This window comes from Pseudophryne corroboree (genome assembly GCF_028390025.1).
Source record: "Pseudophryne corroboree isolate aPseCor3 chromosome 7 unlocalized genomic scaffold, aPseCor3.hap2 SUPER_7_unloc_6, whole genome shotgun sequence".
NCBI classification, from domain to species: domain Eukaryota; kingdom Metazoa; phylum Chordata; class Amphibia; order Anura; family Myobatrachidae; genus Pseudophryne; species Pseudophryne corroboree.
This window is the reverse complement of record NW_026967615.1, coordinates 332,074-349,427: the sequence shown is the minus strand read 5'-3', so window position 1 is coordinate 349,427 and position 17,354 is coordinate 332,074. Positions and strand designations below refer to the sequence as shown.

At 43.0% G+C, this 17,354-nt stretch overlaps 3 non-coding genes across 3 annotated transcripts; all 3 read left to right on the top strand.

The window, feature by feature from the left end:
- Positions 1 to 1,771: 1,771 nt before the first annotated feature.
- Positions 1,772 to 1,935, top strand: LOC134986900 (U1 spliceosomal RNA). The gene has a single exon (XR_010192669.1). It is a non-coding gene; the product is annotated as a U1 spliceosomal RNA (small nuclear RNA).
- Positions 1,936 to 2,087: 152 nt separating this feature from the next.
- LOC134986991 (U1 spliceosomal RNA) lies at positions 2,088 to 2,250 on the top strand. The gene has a single exon (XR_010192750.1). It is a non-coding gene; the product is annotated as a U1 spliceosomal RNA (small nuclear RNA).
- A 452-nt stretch (positions 2,251 to 2,702) lies between these two features.
- On the top strand, positions 2,703 to 2,865 carry LOC134986879 (U1 spliceosomal RNA). Its single transcript, XR_010192649.1, has one exon. It is a non-coding gene; the product is annotated as a U1 spliceosomal RNA (small nuclear RNA).
- The last annotated feature ends 14,489 nt before the right edge of the window (positions 2,866 to 17,354 follow it).

Here is a 17,354-nt window from a genome sequence, read left to right as displayed (position 1 = left end):
CATGCTGGGCCCATAACCCAGAGGTAGGCAGATTGAAACTATCCTTTGCTATATGCATTTTTTTTTGTTAATTTAAGTAATCAAAACTGGGATTGATATTTTTGCTCTTTTATTTTTACTTAAAGTACAATAACTTTTACCATTTTAATTTGTTTTAATAGTATATTGACAGTATAGTTTTCTTTAAAAAATCCACTTAATTTTCTTTACCCTATTATTAAAAGGGTAATTGACAAAAACAAACTACATTGTCACCAGAAGAGCAATACAAAATGTACAAGTGATATATTAAAATCATCTTTCCAGCTTGAATTTCAATGATGCATTGGGGCAACGATTTTGTGAGAAACATCTTCACCCTTAAATAAAGATTTTCTTAATTCCTTACCTGTGTGCTAATTAGATATCACCTTGTTTTCACATTAAACAGACTTCCACATGAGAAAGCAGCAAGGATGCAGTGGCGTTAATGTTTCCTGGTGTCAACCCGTATTATTTCAGTAGACATTGAAATGAGGATGCATCTTGCTGCCTTTCCAATGAAGCAAATTTAATTTAGTAATAGGTGAAAAACCATCCCTACAAAGGTGGTAATCAGAGACTTGGCTTTGTGGACACTTTTCAGAGAACAAATTTGTTAGCATAAAAATAAAGCAAGAAAATTAAGAGCTGTTTAATCACTCAATTGGATTTTTTTTGCCAGCATATTTCTTTTTCTCTGCAACCCACTGCTAAATTGTGCTTCCTAGCTGTTTTTATAAAATCACTGAATCAAATCTAACTCTGATTACATCAGATAAGGCCAGGTACCCTACACCAGAACAGGGGGTTTGAAATTTTGACTTGTCTACTTAAAGATCACCAAAATCTGATAACAAGGTCAATTACATCCCTGGGTGGGATTGAACCACCAACCTTTTGGTTAATAGCCGTGCACACTAACTGATTGCGCCACAGAGACACTTTGCAAAGGTACTTCTCCCAGGGCAAGGCTCACCCATTGCACTCTGGGTATGCTGCTCCTGCGATTTCCCCTAATGTGGGACACTTAACTGCATAATTTGTGTTTCCACTGGTCGGCTTTCATATAATTCAGATCTCTTTGTCTCAGGTCTCTCTCCAGCCTAGTTTGCTGTCTGTTTCCACTTCTTTTTTTTTGAGCCCCGCCCTTCTATACCCTTGTGCACTATCCTGACTTCTCCTCCTGTCTGCTTACTTTGTGCCTTCCAACGCACAATGCGAACTACAGGTAGTGCTGCAGGGCCCACACCCTTTTACTTGCCTTACAGAGCAGCTCTGTAGCTGTTACAGTGCCAAGCTGCTGCAAGAAATCAGCTTGAATGCTTCAGGGGCTGGGGCATTGCCAACATGAGCCCCACACCGAAGGATGGTGGGGGTGTTTAATGCGAACTAAGGGTCATCCAAGCGCCGCAAAAGGCCGCCATGCCCTGCATACCCCTTTTCTCTTTTCATATGCAGATGAGGGTTCCAGCCAACTTTGGCCCACTGCTTGGATGACATCACTGTATGCAAATCCGTCTTCTGCAGACCTTCCCCCAGGAATGCTTGTACTAGTTGTTGCATTTGGTTTGTTGTTTGGGGGTGCTTCAGTATTAGGCAGCCTTCTGCCCTCCCATGTTCATTTGAAAATATGTGTTCTCCCTGCAGTTGTTGTCCCCAGATGAGAGTTCCCTTGTGCTGCCTCTGTTGAATCTCCTTTACTTGACAGAGATGTGCCTGAGCAGCGGCCCTCCCCAGCCCTATCCCAATCATACTTATTTTGCATAGAAGATACCATGGTCATGAAGATTGTTCTCCCAGGGTGATGTTCATTCATTGCATTCTGGGTATGCTGACCCCTGTGATTTCCCCAAATGTGGGAAACTCGACTGCATTATTTGTGGTAGTGGGGGACTGTGTTTGTGTTTTCCTCTGGTCAGCTCTGGTAAAAGTTAGATTTCTTTGTCTCAGATCTTCCTCTAGCCTTGTTCTTCTTTCGAGAGTTCCCTTGTGCTGCCTCAGTTGGATCTCCTTCACTTGACAGGGGGGTGCTTGAGCAGCGACCCTCCCCAGCTCTAGCCCAACTCCTTCTTACCTGCCAGGTGAGATACTATGATCATGAAGGTGCTTCTCCCAGGGCAAGGCTCACCCATTGCACTCTGGGTGTGCTGCCCCTGTGATTTCCCCAAATGTGGGAAACTTGACTGCATAATTTGTATTTCCACTGGTCGGCTTTCATATAATTCAGATCTCTTTGTCTCAGGTCTCTCTCCAGCCTAGTTTGCTGTCTGTTTCCACTTTTTCTTTTTTTTGAGCCCCTCCCTTCTATACCCTTGTGCACTATCCTGACTTCTCCTCCTGTCTGCTTACTTTGGGCCTTCCAATGCACAATGCAAATTACAGGCAGTGCTGCAGGGCCCACACCCTTTTACTTGCCTTACAGAGCAGCTCTGGAGCTGTTACAGTGCCAAGCTGCTGCAAGAAATCAGCTTGAATGCTTCAGGGGCTGGGGCATTGCCAATATGAGCCCCACACCGAAGGAGGGTGGGGGTGTTTAATGCGAACTAAGGGTCATCCAAGCGCCGCAAAAGGCCGCCATGCCCTGCATACCCCTATTCTCTTTTCATATGCAGATGAGGGTTCCAGCGAACTTTGGCCCACTGCTTGGATGAGCAGCGGCCCTCCCCAGCCCTATCCCAATCATACTTATTTTGCATAGGAGATACCATGGTCATGAAGATTGTTCTCCCAGGGTGAGGTTCATTCATTGCATTCTGGGTATGCTGACCCTGTGATTTCCCCAAATGTGGGAAACTCGACTGCATTATTTGTGGTAGTGGGGGACTGTGTTTGTGCTTTCCTCTGGTCAGCTCTGGTAAAAGTCAGATTTCTTTGTCTCAGATCTTCCTCTAGCCTTGTTCTTCTTTCGAGAGTTCCCTTGTGCTGCCTCAGTTGGATCTCCTTCACTTGACAGGGGGGTGCCCGAGCAGTGACCCTCCCCAGCTCTAGCCCAACTCCTACTTACCTGCCAGGTTGTCACAACTGAGGGCCTGAGCTGACGGAAGGCAGCCTCAGTTGTAGGGGCTGAGATGTACCGGAACCTGGGAGGTTGTATCAGACCCCTGGACATGTAAGTAACATGAAGAGAAACCGCCCGAAGGCGTGACCACGACAACTTGAGTAAAAGTCAATGATATTTATTTATGACAAACTCCATGCATCACAGTAGCAGTAAAAAGTAACATAAAAATCAGCAGAGAAATAATAATACAGTTCCTGGGTACTACAGGATGGCAGGGGCCACAGAGCTCTGGTGGTATGAGACAGTTCTTATTATCTGCAAGTTGGAAAGTCCTTACCAGGCTCAACTGTAGCAATGAGGAAAGCCCAGGGTCGTACCAGCTGGTGTTCCAGGGAAAGCTGGACTGCTGTAGATAAAATGCTGCTGTGGGTACTGGTTAGAACCAGACAGGTGTTGGCACGGAGTGGATACTGGCTGGAACCAGTTAAATAATAAATAGAGCTTGAGAGCGATGCAATATAGATGAAATGTAGAATTTGAGAGCGGAGAAATAATAATACCGGTGGAGAGTGGTAAACTGCAGAAAGGACACCGGCCCTTTAAGAGAAGCTGTACACTGCTGGAAGCTGAGCTGGAAGCAGGTGATGTAGTAGCTGGAAACAGGTGAGTCCAGAATGGATCGGAGAGTCAGGCTACACCGCAGATGGAATGCTGGTGCGGGTCTCTATAGCAGAAGTCTGGAGACAGGAGCTGGAACCTGGAAGACATTCACAGAAGAGAGACAAACTGGAACTAGGTTTGACAACCAAAGCACTGACGCCTTCCTTGCTCAGGCACAACCTATTTATACCTGCAGCAAGGAAGGCATTGGCTAGGCAATTATGCAAATTAATAATACTGACAACGGATTGGTAGGAATGATCAGCTGACAGAATCCAAGATGGCTGCGCCCATGCAGACACTTGGAGGGAAGTTTGGATTGTAATCCATGTGGTCTGGAAAACAGTAATGGCGGCGCCGGCCACCGGAGACAGGAGACGCCAGGCTGACAGATGCACATCCAACCACGCGGACACAGCGGAGGCCGCGGCTGACGTAATCGCCACTCTGAATGCAGAAGCTCAGGGACGGCGGCGGAGGCCGCGGGAGACGCCATGCCAGATGTATAAGGCGTTACTGTGACTGCGTCCAGAGAGACAGGCGAGGATGCGGGAATGTGCACATCAGGATGACAGATGGGATCCGGTCCTGGAGCGCTGAGCCAGCCTTAGGAGGCATCTGATAGGTAAGAAATGGCGTCCAGATACCCGGATCGTGACAGCACCCCCCCTTTAGGAGTGGCCCCAGGACACTTCTTTGGCTTTTGAGGAAACTTGGAATGGAATCTCCGGACCAAGGCAGGAGCATGGACATCAGAAGCATTGGTCCATGAACGTTCCTCAGGGCCATAACCCTTCCAGTCAATAAGATACTGAAGTTGACCGTAACGGTGACGTGAGTCCAGGATCTTGGCTACTTCATACTCAACGCCTCGTTGAGTTTGGACTTTCGGAGTTGGAGGAAGTGAGGAATGAAACCGATTCAAGATTAGCGGTTTCAACAGGGAAACATGGAATGTCCTGGGTATCTTTAAGAAGGGAGGCAACTGGAGTCTGTAAGCAACAGGATTGATGACTTGATCAATTTTAAAAGGACCGATGTAGCGAGGTGCAAACTTCATACTGGGAACTCTTAACCTCAAATTCTTCGTGGATAACCATACCCGATCACCCACCTTGAGAGCAGGAACTGCTCGACGCTTCTTATCCGCAAACTTCTTGTACCTGAACGATGCCTTGAGCAGAGCTGATCGTACGCTCTTCCAGATATTGGCAAACTGATGCAAGGTGATATCCACTGTGGGAACAGAAGTTGCTGGAAGCGGTTGGAACTCAGGGACTTTAGGGTGGAATCCAAAGTTGGTGAAGAATGGTGTTGAAGAAGATGAAGAATGATACTGGTTGTTATGACAGAACTCGGCCCAGGGAAGTAATTGAACCCAGTCATCTTGAGAGGAGGACACATAGATGCGGAGGAAGGACTCCAAGTCCTGATTCACCCTCTCAGTTTGACCATTGGTCTGAGGATGGTAAGCCGTGGAAAACTTTAGCTTGACTTGGAGGGCTTGACATAAACTTCGCCAGAATTTGGCTGTGAATTGAACTCCTCGATCTGAGATAATTTCTTCTGGAAGACCGTGGAGTCGAAAGATCTCTTGTATGAAAAGCTAATCAAACAATAAGACAGCGCTTCTCACTTTGTATAATAATTATTTTTTATTTCATATATATAAAATTAACACAATTAAGCACCGGCCAGTGCTAAAATACTAAAACTCACAAAATAAAATAAGATAAGAATGTGTCTTAACACACAAATATTACAATCCACACACAGACCAAGTATAATAAATACTGTGATTCCCAAGTAACTTTCTTTAGAAAGACCTGTGAGAATATAGGGTGCAAGCAGGTTTTTAACTGTTGGTATATAATGAACTTCAAAATTCAAACAGCTGATCTAAATGGCCTAATGAGCCCAAAAAATGCAGTGCAAAGGGTAAATGCAGTAACCAGCATATAATTAGTAAATCATTCCACATGTAGATGTATCATGATGTTAATCTGGCAGTAGTCTCTAATTACAGTCCATCCATAAGTGCTTATAAGTTGTTAATATAGCTGGTAGATTTGTTAATATAACAGCATAGGAATGTATTAGTCAAGCAGATATCACTGATTAGAATCCATCCATAATCAAGCTTATAACGTTGTTAGTATAGCTGATAGTTTTGCAGATGTAGAAGCATATATAGAAGAAAGGCAATGATTTTAAACACTGCAGTCAAATGTCCACCTAGGGTACATATGCTGTGTACCTTTAGTTGATACCTCTCCTTAATTGCTGTAAGGCATGGCAGCCTGATGAATGGAGACTGGTGGGCAATATATGACCTGCGCAGTGTTCCCTTTTAGGAAAATGTCTCTCTCCAGTGTAGCAGCAGCAGCAAATGGCTGTAGGTAGTAGAATGTATATTCCGACGGCCAATGAGTAAACAAACGCGTTTCTCCGCCTACCCTCCGGTCTCAGCGGCTTCCTCAGTGTGTAAAATGAAACTCCTCCATTGATAGAGCCTTATATACCGGCTTGCCGGTTCGCGCATGCGCAGTGCGCTCGCGTTTCAAGCCTCATTTTCGGGACTTCTTGTTTGAATGACTTTGCTTATTTCTTCAATCAAAAGGCTTTTATATAGAACAGTATATGCACCTTTAGGTTCAAAGTTTCCTAATTAATTTTCAATCAGGAATTTCAGCCTTATATACATTATTTATTTATATATTTATATGTGCAAAATTATATCTTCTTTTCCGGATTAGGCCCTCTTGTGGGCAAAACATATATGGCACAACTGACCCGTTTATCACAAACAGAGATTTCAAGGAATAAATAAATAAATCAGAAAATTGTATCACTCACGGTATGCTGAAAACCAGCCCTACCGTGTAACCATTAATTTTGTTATTATACATATATATATTTTTAATCCATTTAATCCATTTTCTTATTAATCCATTTTCTTAGAGGATCTCTAGAGTAGTTATAATTGCTAGCAAATTTGCATATTTTAAATTTCGTGATCATTACCTGGCAATATTAGTTATATACATGTTACTCATTATATCCCTATATTAGTCAGAACAGACCCCTCAATAAAGAGCTATGCTTTGATTTCTTTATTCATTTTCTTAAACCAAACCTTATTTTCATACTTATATTTATATTTATTTTAAATGCACAAAAGGACTACCTCCCTCCCCCCTTTTTTCATCAACCCATCCCTGGTAACCATCATATTCCGGTTCACACATGTGTATATATAGTAAGTAAGGAGACAAGATATACAGACATATATTTTAAATGACATCATAGAATTGAAACATAACTTCGATACTATGTCGCTAGTGATATTACATTAAATTAAATTGCATTAAATTCCACAGTGTCATTTAGGCCTATAGGCATAAGTGTATTCATTTTATATATCCAATATGCTTCTCTTTTGCATAGTTTATTAAATCGGTCACCTCCCCTTGTGGTATTTTTAATTTGTTCTATTGCTACCATGATACAATCACTAAAATTAGAATTCTGACAACATATGACATGATTAGCTAGTGGATGTTTCGCTCCTTTTAAGATATTTCTTCTATGTTCCATGTATCTTATATGCATAGTACGTGTAGTTCTCCCTATATATTGGGCCCCACATTTACACGTAATAACATATATGACATATGTTGATGCACAATTAAGAAAATCTTTTATTTGATATGTCTCCCCCGTATTAGTCGACATGTATGTCAAGCTTTTTCTTGGTAAGTATTTGCAAGATAGACAATTTTCTTTCCCACACTTGTGGAATCCTGGTGGTTTTATAGGTATCCATGTATCATTGCTATTTGGTTTCTTTTTTGTTCTTTCAAAATGACTGGACACCAAAATAGATCGTAAATTCTCGCTCTTTCGAAAGATCATGCCCCCTCTCTGATCTAATTGTGGTTTTAATACCTCATCTAACATTAGTAATGACATGTTTCTTTTAATAGTTTGTTGAATCTTATATGCACAACTGTTATATTGTGTCACAAACATCATATTTCTTTTTTCCTCTTTTCCCCCTAACCCATTTTTTTGTTGTTGTTTTCTTTCTTTGGGTTTTAGGAGGGTGGCCCTATCTATTTGTTCTACTTCCAACAAAGCTCCTTCTAGTAATGTGGGCGGGTAGCCCTGTTCTATAAATGAGGTCTTAAGCTCAGTTGCCTGTGCTTTATATGCTGTTATAGATGAGCAATTTCTACGCATGCGGACAAATTAGCCGCAAGCGATACTTTGCACTGAAAGCGCTTAAGGCACAAAAAAATGAAGACAAACCGATCCTGCTGGATCAGGGTGATGATATAGCTGTTGAGATCCTGGAATATTTACAAAAAGAAATAGGACAAGATGATCATATTAATTACGAATCAGAGACCCAAATTTATAATGTCAATAACCCCTTCAGAAAAAAATCAGAGTTTTACCCATTAAACTATAAAGGACCCTATGTTGAAAGCTTTTATAAATCCACCCTTGCGAGCTTTAGGAAGATTTGTGAGGAATCTGAGAAGAACATATATGGGGATAAATTGACCCCTGGGGAACGTAAAGCTATGAAAGATCTCTTGGAAAATAAAGAGATCGTAATAAAACCAGCAGATAAAGGCGGTGGGATAGTTGTGCTCAATACGGAAGATTACTCTAATGAATGTCTTAGACAGGTAAATAATGGTATATTTTATACTAGATTGGGAGGCAATCCCACCGCAAAATTCCAGGTTGAATATGTTACACTATTGGATGAAGCCTTGGCTGGTGGAGCTATATCAAGAGAAACGTATACATTTTTACTTTGTCCTCACCCCATCACTGCCACGTTTTATTGTTTGCCCAAGATACACAAAACACTCACTAATCCACCTGGGCGCCCTATTATTTCGGGAGTGGGTTCTTTAACAAATAATTTATCTTTCTTTGTTGATCACTATTTACAGGGACACGTGGAGGGTTTGAGATCCCATATTAAAGATACACAGCATTTTTTAAATATTATTAACAAAATTACTTGGAAGCAAAATTATTATTTACTGACATGTGATGTTGAATCACTTTATTCTAATATTCCTCACGCCGATGGTATTAAAGCAGTAGAACAGTATTTATCACAGGATGGGATATCGGACTCTCTACGTGTTTTTGTACTTAACTCCATTCACTTTATATTAACACATAACTATTTTTTATTTGACTCACAATACTTTTTACAGACACGGGGTGTGGCCATGGGAGCCAGATTCGCGCCGAGTCTGGCAAACCTATACATGGGGGTCTTTGAGGACCAACATGTTTGGGGTGGCGGACTCGGTGAGAGTCTGGTGTACTATGGCCGTTTTATAGATGACTTATTTATAATTTGGGGGGGCACATTAGAGCACCTTTTAAGTTTTACTGAAAGTTTAAACAATAATAATTATGGATTGAGGTTTACCTATACATATAGTCAAACTGCGCTTAGTTTTCTTGATGTAGCACTAACAGTTGAGGATGATAAACTCACTACAAAAACCTATATAAAACAGGTTGATCATAATAATTATCTTCATTACAACAGCTCTCATAAAAAAGAGTGGAAAGAAAACATCCCCAGGGGCCAATTTGTCCGCATGCGTAGAAATTGCTCATCTATAACAGCATATAAAGCACAGGCAACTGAGCTTAAGACATCATTTATAGAACAGGGCTACCCGCCCACATTACTAGAAGGAGCTTTGTTGGAAGTAGAACAAATAGATAGGGCCACCCTCCTAAAACCCAAAGAAAGAAAACAACAACAAAAAAATGGGTTAGGGGGAAAAGAGGAAAAAAGAAATATGATGTTTGTGACACAATATAACAGTTGTGCATATAAGATTCAACAAACTATTAAAAGAAACATGTCATTACTAATGTTAGATGAGGTATTAAAACCACAATTAGATCAGAGAGGGGGCATGATCTTTCGAAAGAGCGAGAATTTACGATCTATTTTGGTGCCCAGTCATTTTGAAAGAACAAAAAAGAAACCAAATAGCAATGATACATGGATACCTATAAAACCACCAGGATTCCACAAGTGTTGGAAAGAAAATTGTCTATCTTGCAAATACTTACCAAGAAAAAGCTTGACATACATGTCGACTAATACGGGGGAGACATATCAAATAAAAGATTTTCTTAATTGTGCATCAACATATGTCATATATGTTATTACGTGTAAATGTGGGGCCCAATATATAGGGAGAACTACACGTACTATGCATATAAGATACATGGAACATAGAAGAAATATCTTAAAAGGAGCGAAACATCCACTAGCTAATCATGTCATATGTTGTCAGAATTCTAATTTTAGTGATTGTATCATGGTAGCAATAGAACAAATTAAAAATACCACAAGGGGAGGTGACCGATTTAATAAACTATGCAAAAGAGAAGCATATTGGATATATAAAATGAATACACTTATGCCTATAGGCCTAAATGACACTGTGGAACTTAATGCAATTTAATTTAATGTAATATCACTAGCGACATAGTATCGAAGTTATGTTTCAATTCTATGATGTCATTTAAAATATATGTCTGTATATCTTGTCTCCTTACTTACTATATATACACATGTGTGAACCGGAATATGATGGTTACCAGGGATGGGTTGATGAAAAAAGGGGGGAGGGAGGTAGTCCTTTTGTGCATTTAAAATAAATATAAATATAAGTATGAAAATAAGGTTTGGTTTAAGAAAATGAATAAAGAAATCAAAGCATAGCTCTTTATTGAGGGGTCTGTTCTGACTAATATAGGGATATAATGAGTAACATGTATATAACTAATATTGCCAGGTAATGATCACGAAATTTAAAATATGCAAATTTGCTAGCAATTATAACTACTCTAGAGATCCTCTAAGAAAATGGATTAATAAGAAAATGGATTAAATGGATTAAAAATATATATATGTATAATAACAAAATTAATGGTTACACGGTAGGGCTGGTTTTCAGCATACCGTGAGTGATACAATTTTCTGATTTATTTATTTATTCCTTGAAATCTCTGTTTGTGATAAACGGGTCAGTTGTGCCATATATGTTTTGCCCACAAGAGGGCCTAATCCGGAAAAGAAGATATAATTTTGCACATATAAATATATAAATAAATAATGTATATAAGGCTGAAATTCCTGTTTGAAAATTAATTAGGAAACTTTGAACCTAAAGGTGCATATACTGTTCTATATAAAAGCCTTTTGATTGAAGAAATAAGCAAAGTCATTCAAACAAGAAGTCCCGAAAATGAGGCTTGAAATGCGAGCGCACTGCGCATGCGCGAACCGGCAAGCCGGTATATAAGGCTCTATCAATGGAGGAGTTTCATTTTACACACTGAGGAAGCCGCTGAGACCGGAGGGTAGGCGGAGAAACGCGTTTGTTTACTCATTGGCCGTCGGAATATACATTCTACTACCTACAGCCATTTGCTGCTGCTGCTACACTGGAGAGAGGCATTTTCCTAAAAGGGAACACTGCGCAGGTCATATATTGCCCACCAGTCTCCATTCATCAGGCTGCCATGCCTTACAGCAATTAAGGAGAGGTATCAACTAAAGGTACACAGCATATGTACCCTAGGTGGACATTTGACTGCAGTGTTTAAAATCATTGCCTTTCTTCTATATATGCTTCTACATCTGCAAAACTATCAGCTATACTAACAACGTTATAAGCTTGATTATGGATGGATTCTAATCAGTGATATCTGCTTGACTAATACATTCCTATGCTGTTATATTAACAAATCTACCAGCTATATTAACAACTTATAAGCACTTATGGATGGACTGTAATTAGAGACTACTGCCAGATTAACATCATGATACATCTACATGTGGAATGATTTACTAATTATATGCTGGTTACTGCATTTACCCTTTGCACTGCATTTTTTGGGCTCATTAGGCCATTTAGATCAGCTGTTTGAATTTTGAAGTTCATTATATACCAACAGTTAAAAACCTGCTTGCACCCTATATTCTCACAGGTCTTTCTAAAGAAAGTTACTTGGGAATCACAGTATTTATTATACTTGGTCTGTGTGTGGATTGTAATATTTGTGTGTTAAGACACATTCTTATCTTATTTTATTTTGTGAGTTTTAGTATTTTAGCACTGGCCGGTGCTTAATTGTGTTAATTTTATATATATGAAATAAAAAATAATTATTATACAAAGTGAGAAGCGCTGTCTTATTGTTTGATTAGCTTTTCATCTATTTGGGGAAATTAGGGATCAAGTCCCCTAAGACTAGCTGCCCTCACTCTGTAGGCAACAGCGCCAGGTGTACACTCTTGCAATATTGGTTTTCTCTTGTATGAATACTTGAGCCAACTTGGAAGCTGACGGAAGACCGGTGAGAGGAATGAAGTGTGCCATCTTGGTGAACCGGTCAACTACCACCCAGATGGTATTAAACTTGTTGCACATGGGCAAATCTGTAATAAAATCCATCGACAAATGGGTCCATGGTCGACGGGGAACAGATAGTGGAACCAGAGGCCCCGCAGGCGACTGGCGGGATACTTTATGTTGAGCACACTTTGGGCAAGATGCAATAAACTCCAAAACGTCCTTTTTCAGAGTTGGCCACCAATAGGACCTAGAGATAAACTCCAGGGTTTTTTGGGTACCTGTATGTCCGGCAAAGCGGGAAGCATGGGCCCAATGCATGAGCTTCTTCCTTAATGTCGGCTACACAAAACTTTTCCCTGATGGGGGCGTAGAGTCCATCCCTACCGTGGAGAATGCCAACGGATTTATAATAGGATGCTTGTCTGAAGACTCTGACTCATTTTCTTGCTCCCATGAGCGGGAAAGGGCATCGGCCTTGCGATTCTGAGAGCCCGGACAGAACTGGAGTTTAAAGTCGAACCTGGAAAAGAAAAGTGCCCATCTGGCCTGACGAGGGTTGAGACATTGTGCGCCTTTCAGATATAGAAGGTTCTTGTGGTCTGTAAGGATGGTGATTGAATGAGAAGCTCCCTCCAACAGATATCTCCACTCCTCTAGAGCGAGCTTGATGGCTAGCAACTCCTGGTCGCCAATGGCATAGTTGCGCTCCGCTGGGGAGAACTTCCGTGAGAAGAAACTGCAAGGATGTAAATGGCCATCTTTAGCCCTCTGAGATAACACCGCTCCTACTCCAACGGAGGAGGCATCCACCTCTAGGATGAAAGGAGAGTCGATGTCAGGCTGTTTCAGGACAGGCGCAGAGATGAACCTCTGTTTTAAAAGATGAAAAGCTTGCATGGCTTCTTCAGACCACTTGGACGGGTTAGCACCCTTCTTGGTGAAAGCAGTAATAGGCGCCACAATGGTGGAAAAGTCTCGTATAAACTTTCGGTAATAATTGGCGAACCCCAAGAACCTCTGGACCCCTTTGAGGGTTAAGGGTACCGGCCAATTCTGGATTGCTTGTAGTTTCTCAGGATCCATCTCTAGTCCGGAACCGGACACAATGTACCCTAGAAACGGAATGGACTTGACTTCAAAGACGCATTTCTCTAATTTGCAATAGAGATGATTGACACGGAGACGGGACAGAACCTCCTTTACCCAAAAACGATGTTCCTCTAAATTGTTGGCAAAAATGAGGATATCATCTAGATAGACCACGACATGACGGTATAGAATGTCTCTGAAGATCTCATTGACGAAATGCTGGAAGACAGCTGGAGCATTGCTCAATCCGAAGGGCATGACGAGGTACTCATAATGTCCGTCACGGGTGTTAAATGCGGTCTTCCACTCGTCACCCTCACGGATCCGGATGAGATTGTATGCACCTCTCAAGTCCAGCTTTGTAAAGATGGTAGCTCCGCTAACTCTGTCAAAGAGCTCAGTAATCAGGGGTAAAGGATAGCGGTTCTTGATGGTAATGTCGTTCAAACCTCTGTAGTCGATGCACGGCCGCAGACCACCATCTTTCTTTTTTACAAAAAAGAAGCCTGCGCCGGCTGGAGAAGAAGAAGGTCGAATGAACCCCTTTGCTAGGTTCTCTTTAATGTATTCCTCCATAGAATGCGTCTCGGGCAGAGACAACGGATAAGTTCGGCCTCGAGGTGGAACCTTCCCTGGAACGAGATCAATCGGGCAGTCCCATTCTCTATGAGGAGGAAGGATATCAGCAGAAGCTTTACTGAACACATCCGTGAAATCTTGATATGGAGGAGGTGGAACATCAGACGACCTGGGGGAGGAAGAACAGACAGGCAACACTTTAAACAAACATGTCTCAGCACAGGAGGAACCCCATGCCAGGATTTGCGTAGTCGTCCAATCAATTGTAGGATTGTGAAGACGGAGCCATGGAAGGCCCAGGACCACAGGATGTGTGGCTCTTGGAATCACTAAAAGTGAAATAAGTTCGGAATGAAGAACTCCCACTCTCAGACGAACTGGTAGAGTCCTTAGAGCAATAACTGTATCAAAAATGTTACTGCCATCCACGGCAGTTAAGGAAAAGGAGGAAGGAAGTCTCTCGGTGGGTAGGGACCACCGTTTAACATAGGCTTCGGTAATAAAGTTCCCTGCTGCTCCGGAATCCAGGAGGGCAATGACGTTCTGATAACGTTGAGCAACTTGAAGCGAGACTGGGAGATTACAATCTTGAGGAGATGGAGAGGAGATCATTACTCCTAGCCGGCCCTCTCCTTGGCGAGCTAGGATTTGGAGTTTTCCCGGACGTTTGGGACAGGCATTAATAGTGTGAGACGGAGCTGCACAATACAGACAGAGAGACTCAGAGAGACGTCTTCGGCGCTCAGCAGGAGGTAAACGGGAACGGCCAATTTGCATGGGTTCATCTTTAGTTGGTGACAGTTGGCGAGGAGGAGGAGCAGAAGATTTTGGAGCAGATGATCTTCCACGCTCAGTTGCTCTCTCTCTGAAACGTAAGTCAACTTTTGTACAAAGTGAGATTAACTCATCTAACTTGGAGGGTAAGTCTCTGGTAGCTAACTCATCTTTAATACGCTCGGATAAACCATGCCAGAATGCAGCATACAGGGCGTCGTCGTTCCATGCCAGTTCAGATGCCAGGATCAGATATTGTCCTACAGTATGTGATCCCTGGCGTAAACGGAGAATCTCAGACGAAGCTGAAGTTACCCGGCCTGGCTCGTCGAAGATGCGCCTGAATGTTGACACGAATGCAGTGTAAGAAGATAGCAGGGTGTCGGACCTCTCCCATAACGGTGATGCCCAGTCAAGGGCTGAGCCACTGAGAAGTGAAATAATGTAGCCAATTTTTGTACGGTCACTGGGAAAATTGCCAGGTTGTAGCTCAAACTGAATCTCACACTGGTTGAGAAATCCCCTGCAGAATCTTGGAGATCCGTCAAATTTTGCTGGCGTTGGAAGATGAAGACGTGGAGCAGAAATGGGTAAGGTGGGTGGGGTTATAGCTGGAGTCACTGTGGTTGACGCACCAGACGCGCCTGATCCACGGAGAGTTGTCTGAATCCCATCCAGCCGAGTAGAGAAATCCTGGAGACAGCGGATGATGTGGCCCTGTGCAGCCTCCTGATGTTCTAGTCGGGCTGCCAGTTCTTGCATCGGCCTGGCCGCTTGATCCTGGTCTCCGGCTGGATTCATTAGGTCAGTGCTTACTGTCACAACTGAGGGCCTGAGCTGACGGAAGGCAGCCTCAGTTGTAGGGGCTGAGATGTACCGGAACCTGGGAGGTTGTATCAGACCCCTGGACATGTAAGTAACATGAAGAGAAACCGCCCGAAGGCGTGACCACGACAACTTGAGTAAAAGTCAATGATATTTATTTATGACAAACTCCATGCATCACAGTAGCAGTAAAAAGTAACATAAAAATCAGCAGAGAAATAATAATACAGTTCCTGGGTACTACAGGATGGCAGGGGCCACAGAGCTCTGGTGGTATGAGACAGTTCTTATTATCTGCAAGTTGGAAAGTCCTTACCAGGCTCAACTGTAGCAATGAGGAAAGCCCAGGGTCGTACCAGCTGGTGTTCCAGGGAAAGCTGGACTGCTGTAGATAAAATGCTGCTGTGGGTACTGGTTAGAACCAGACAGGTGTTGGCACGGAGTGGATACTGGCTGGAACTAGTTAAATAATAAATAGAGCTTGAGAGCGATGCAATATAGATGAAATGTAGAATTTGAGAGCGGAGAAATAATAATACCAGTGGAGAGTGGTAAACTGCAGAAAGGACACCGGCCCTTTAAGAGAAGCTGTACACTGCTGGAAGCTGAGCTGGAAGCAGGTGATGTAGTAGCTGGAAACAGGTGAGTCCAGAATGGATCGGAGAGTCAGGCTACACCGCAGATGGAATGCTGGTGCGGGTCTCTATAGCAGAAGTCTGGAGACAGGAGCTGGAACCTGGAAGACATTCACAGAAGAGAGACAAACTGGAACTAGGTTTGACAACCAAAGCACTGACGCCTTCCTTGCTCAGGCACAACCTATTTATACCTGCAGCAAGGAAGGCATTGGCTAGGCAATTATGCAAATTAATAATACTGACAACGGATTGGTAGGAATGATCAGCTGACAGAATCCAAGATGGCTGCGCCCATGCAGACACTAGGAGGGAAGTTTGGATTGTAATCCATGTGGTCTGGAAAACAGTAATGGCGGCGCCGGCCACCGGAGACAGGAGACGCCAGGCTGACAGATGCACATCCAACCACGCGGACACAGCGGAGGCCGCGGCTGACGTAATCGCCACTCTGAATGCAGAAGCTCAGGGACGGCGGCGGAGGCAGCGGGAGACGCCATGCCAGATGTATAAGGCGTTACTGTGACTGCGTCCAGAGAGACAGGCGAGGATGCGGGAATGTGCACATCAGGATGACAGATAGGATCCGGTCCTGGAGCGCTGAGCCAGCCTTAGGAGGCATCTGATAGGTAAGAAATGGCGTCCAGATACCCGGATCGTGACACAGGTGAGATACTATGATCAGGAAGGTACTTCTCCCAGGGCAAGGCTCACCCATTGCACTCTGGGTATGCTGCTCCTGCGATTTCCCCTAATGTGGGACACTTAACTGCATAATTTGTGTTTCCACTGGTCGGCTTTCATATAATTCAGATCTCTTTGTCTCAGGTCTCTCTCCAGCCTAGTTTGCTGTCTGTTTCCACTTCTTTTTTTTGAGCCCCGCCCTTCTATACCCTTGTGCACTATCCTGACTTCTCCTCCTGTCTGCTTACTTTGTGCCTTCCAACGCACAATGCGAACTACAGGTAGTGCTGCAGGGCCCACACCCTTTTACTTTCCTTACAGAGCAGCTCTGTAGCTGTTACAGTGCCAAGCTGCTGCAAGAAATCAGCTTGGATGCTTCAGGGGCTGGGGCATTGCCAACATGAGCCCCGCACCGAAGGAGGGTGGGGGTGTTTAATGCGAACTAAGGGTCATCCAAGCGCCGCAAAAGGCCGCCATGCCCTGCATACCCCTTTTCTCTTTTCATATGCAGATGAGGGTTCCAGCCAACTTTGGCCCACTGCTTGGATGACATCACTATATGCAAATCCGTCTTCTGCAGACCTTCCCCCAGGAATGCTTGTACTAGTTGTTGCATTTGGTTTGTTGTTTGGGGGTGCTTCAGTATTAGGCAGCCTTCTGCCC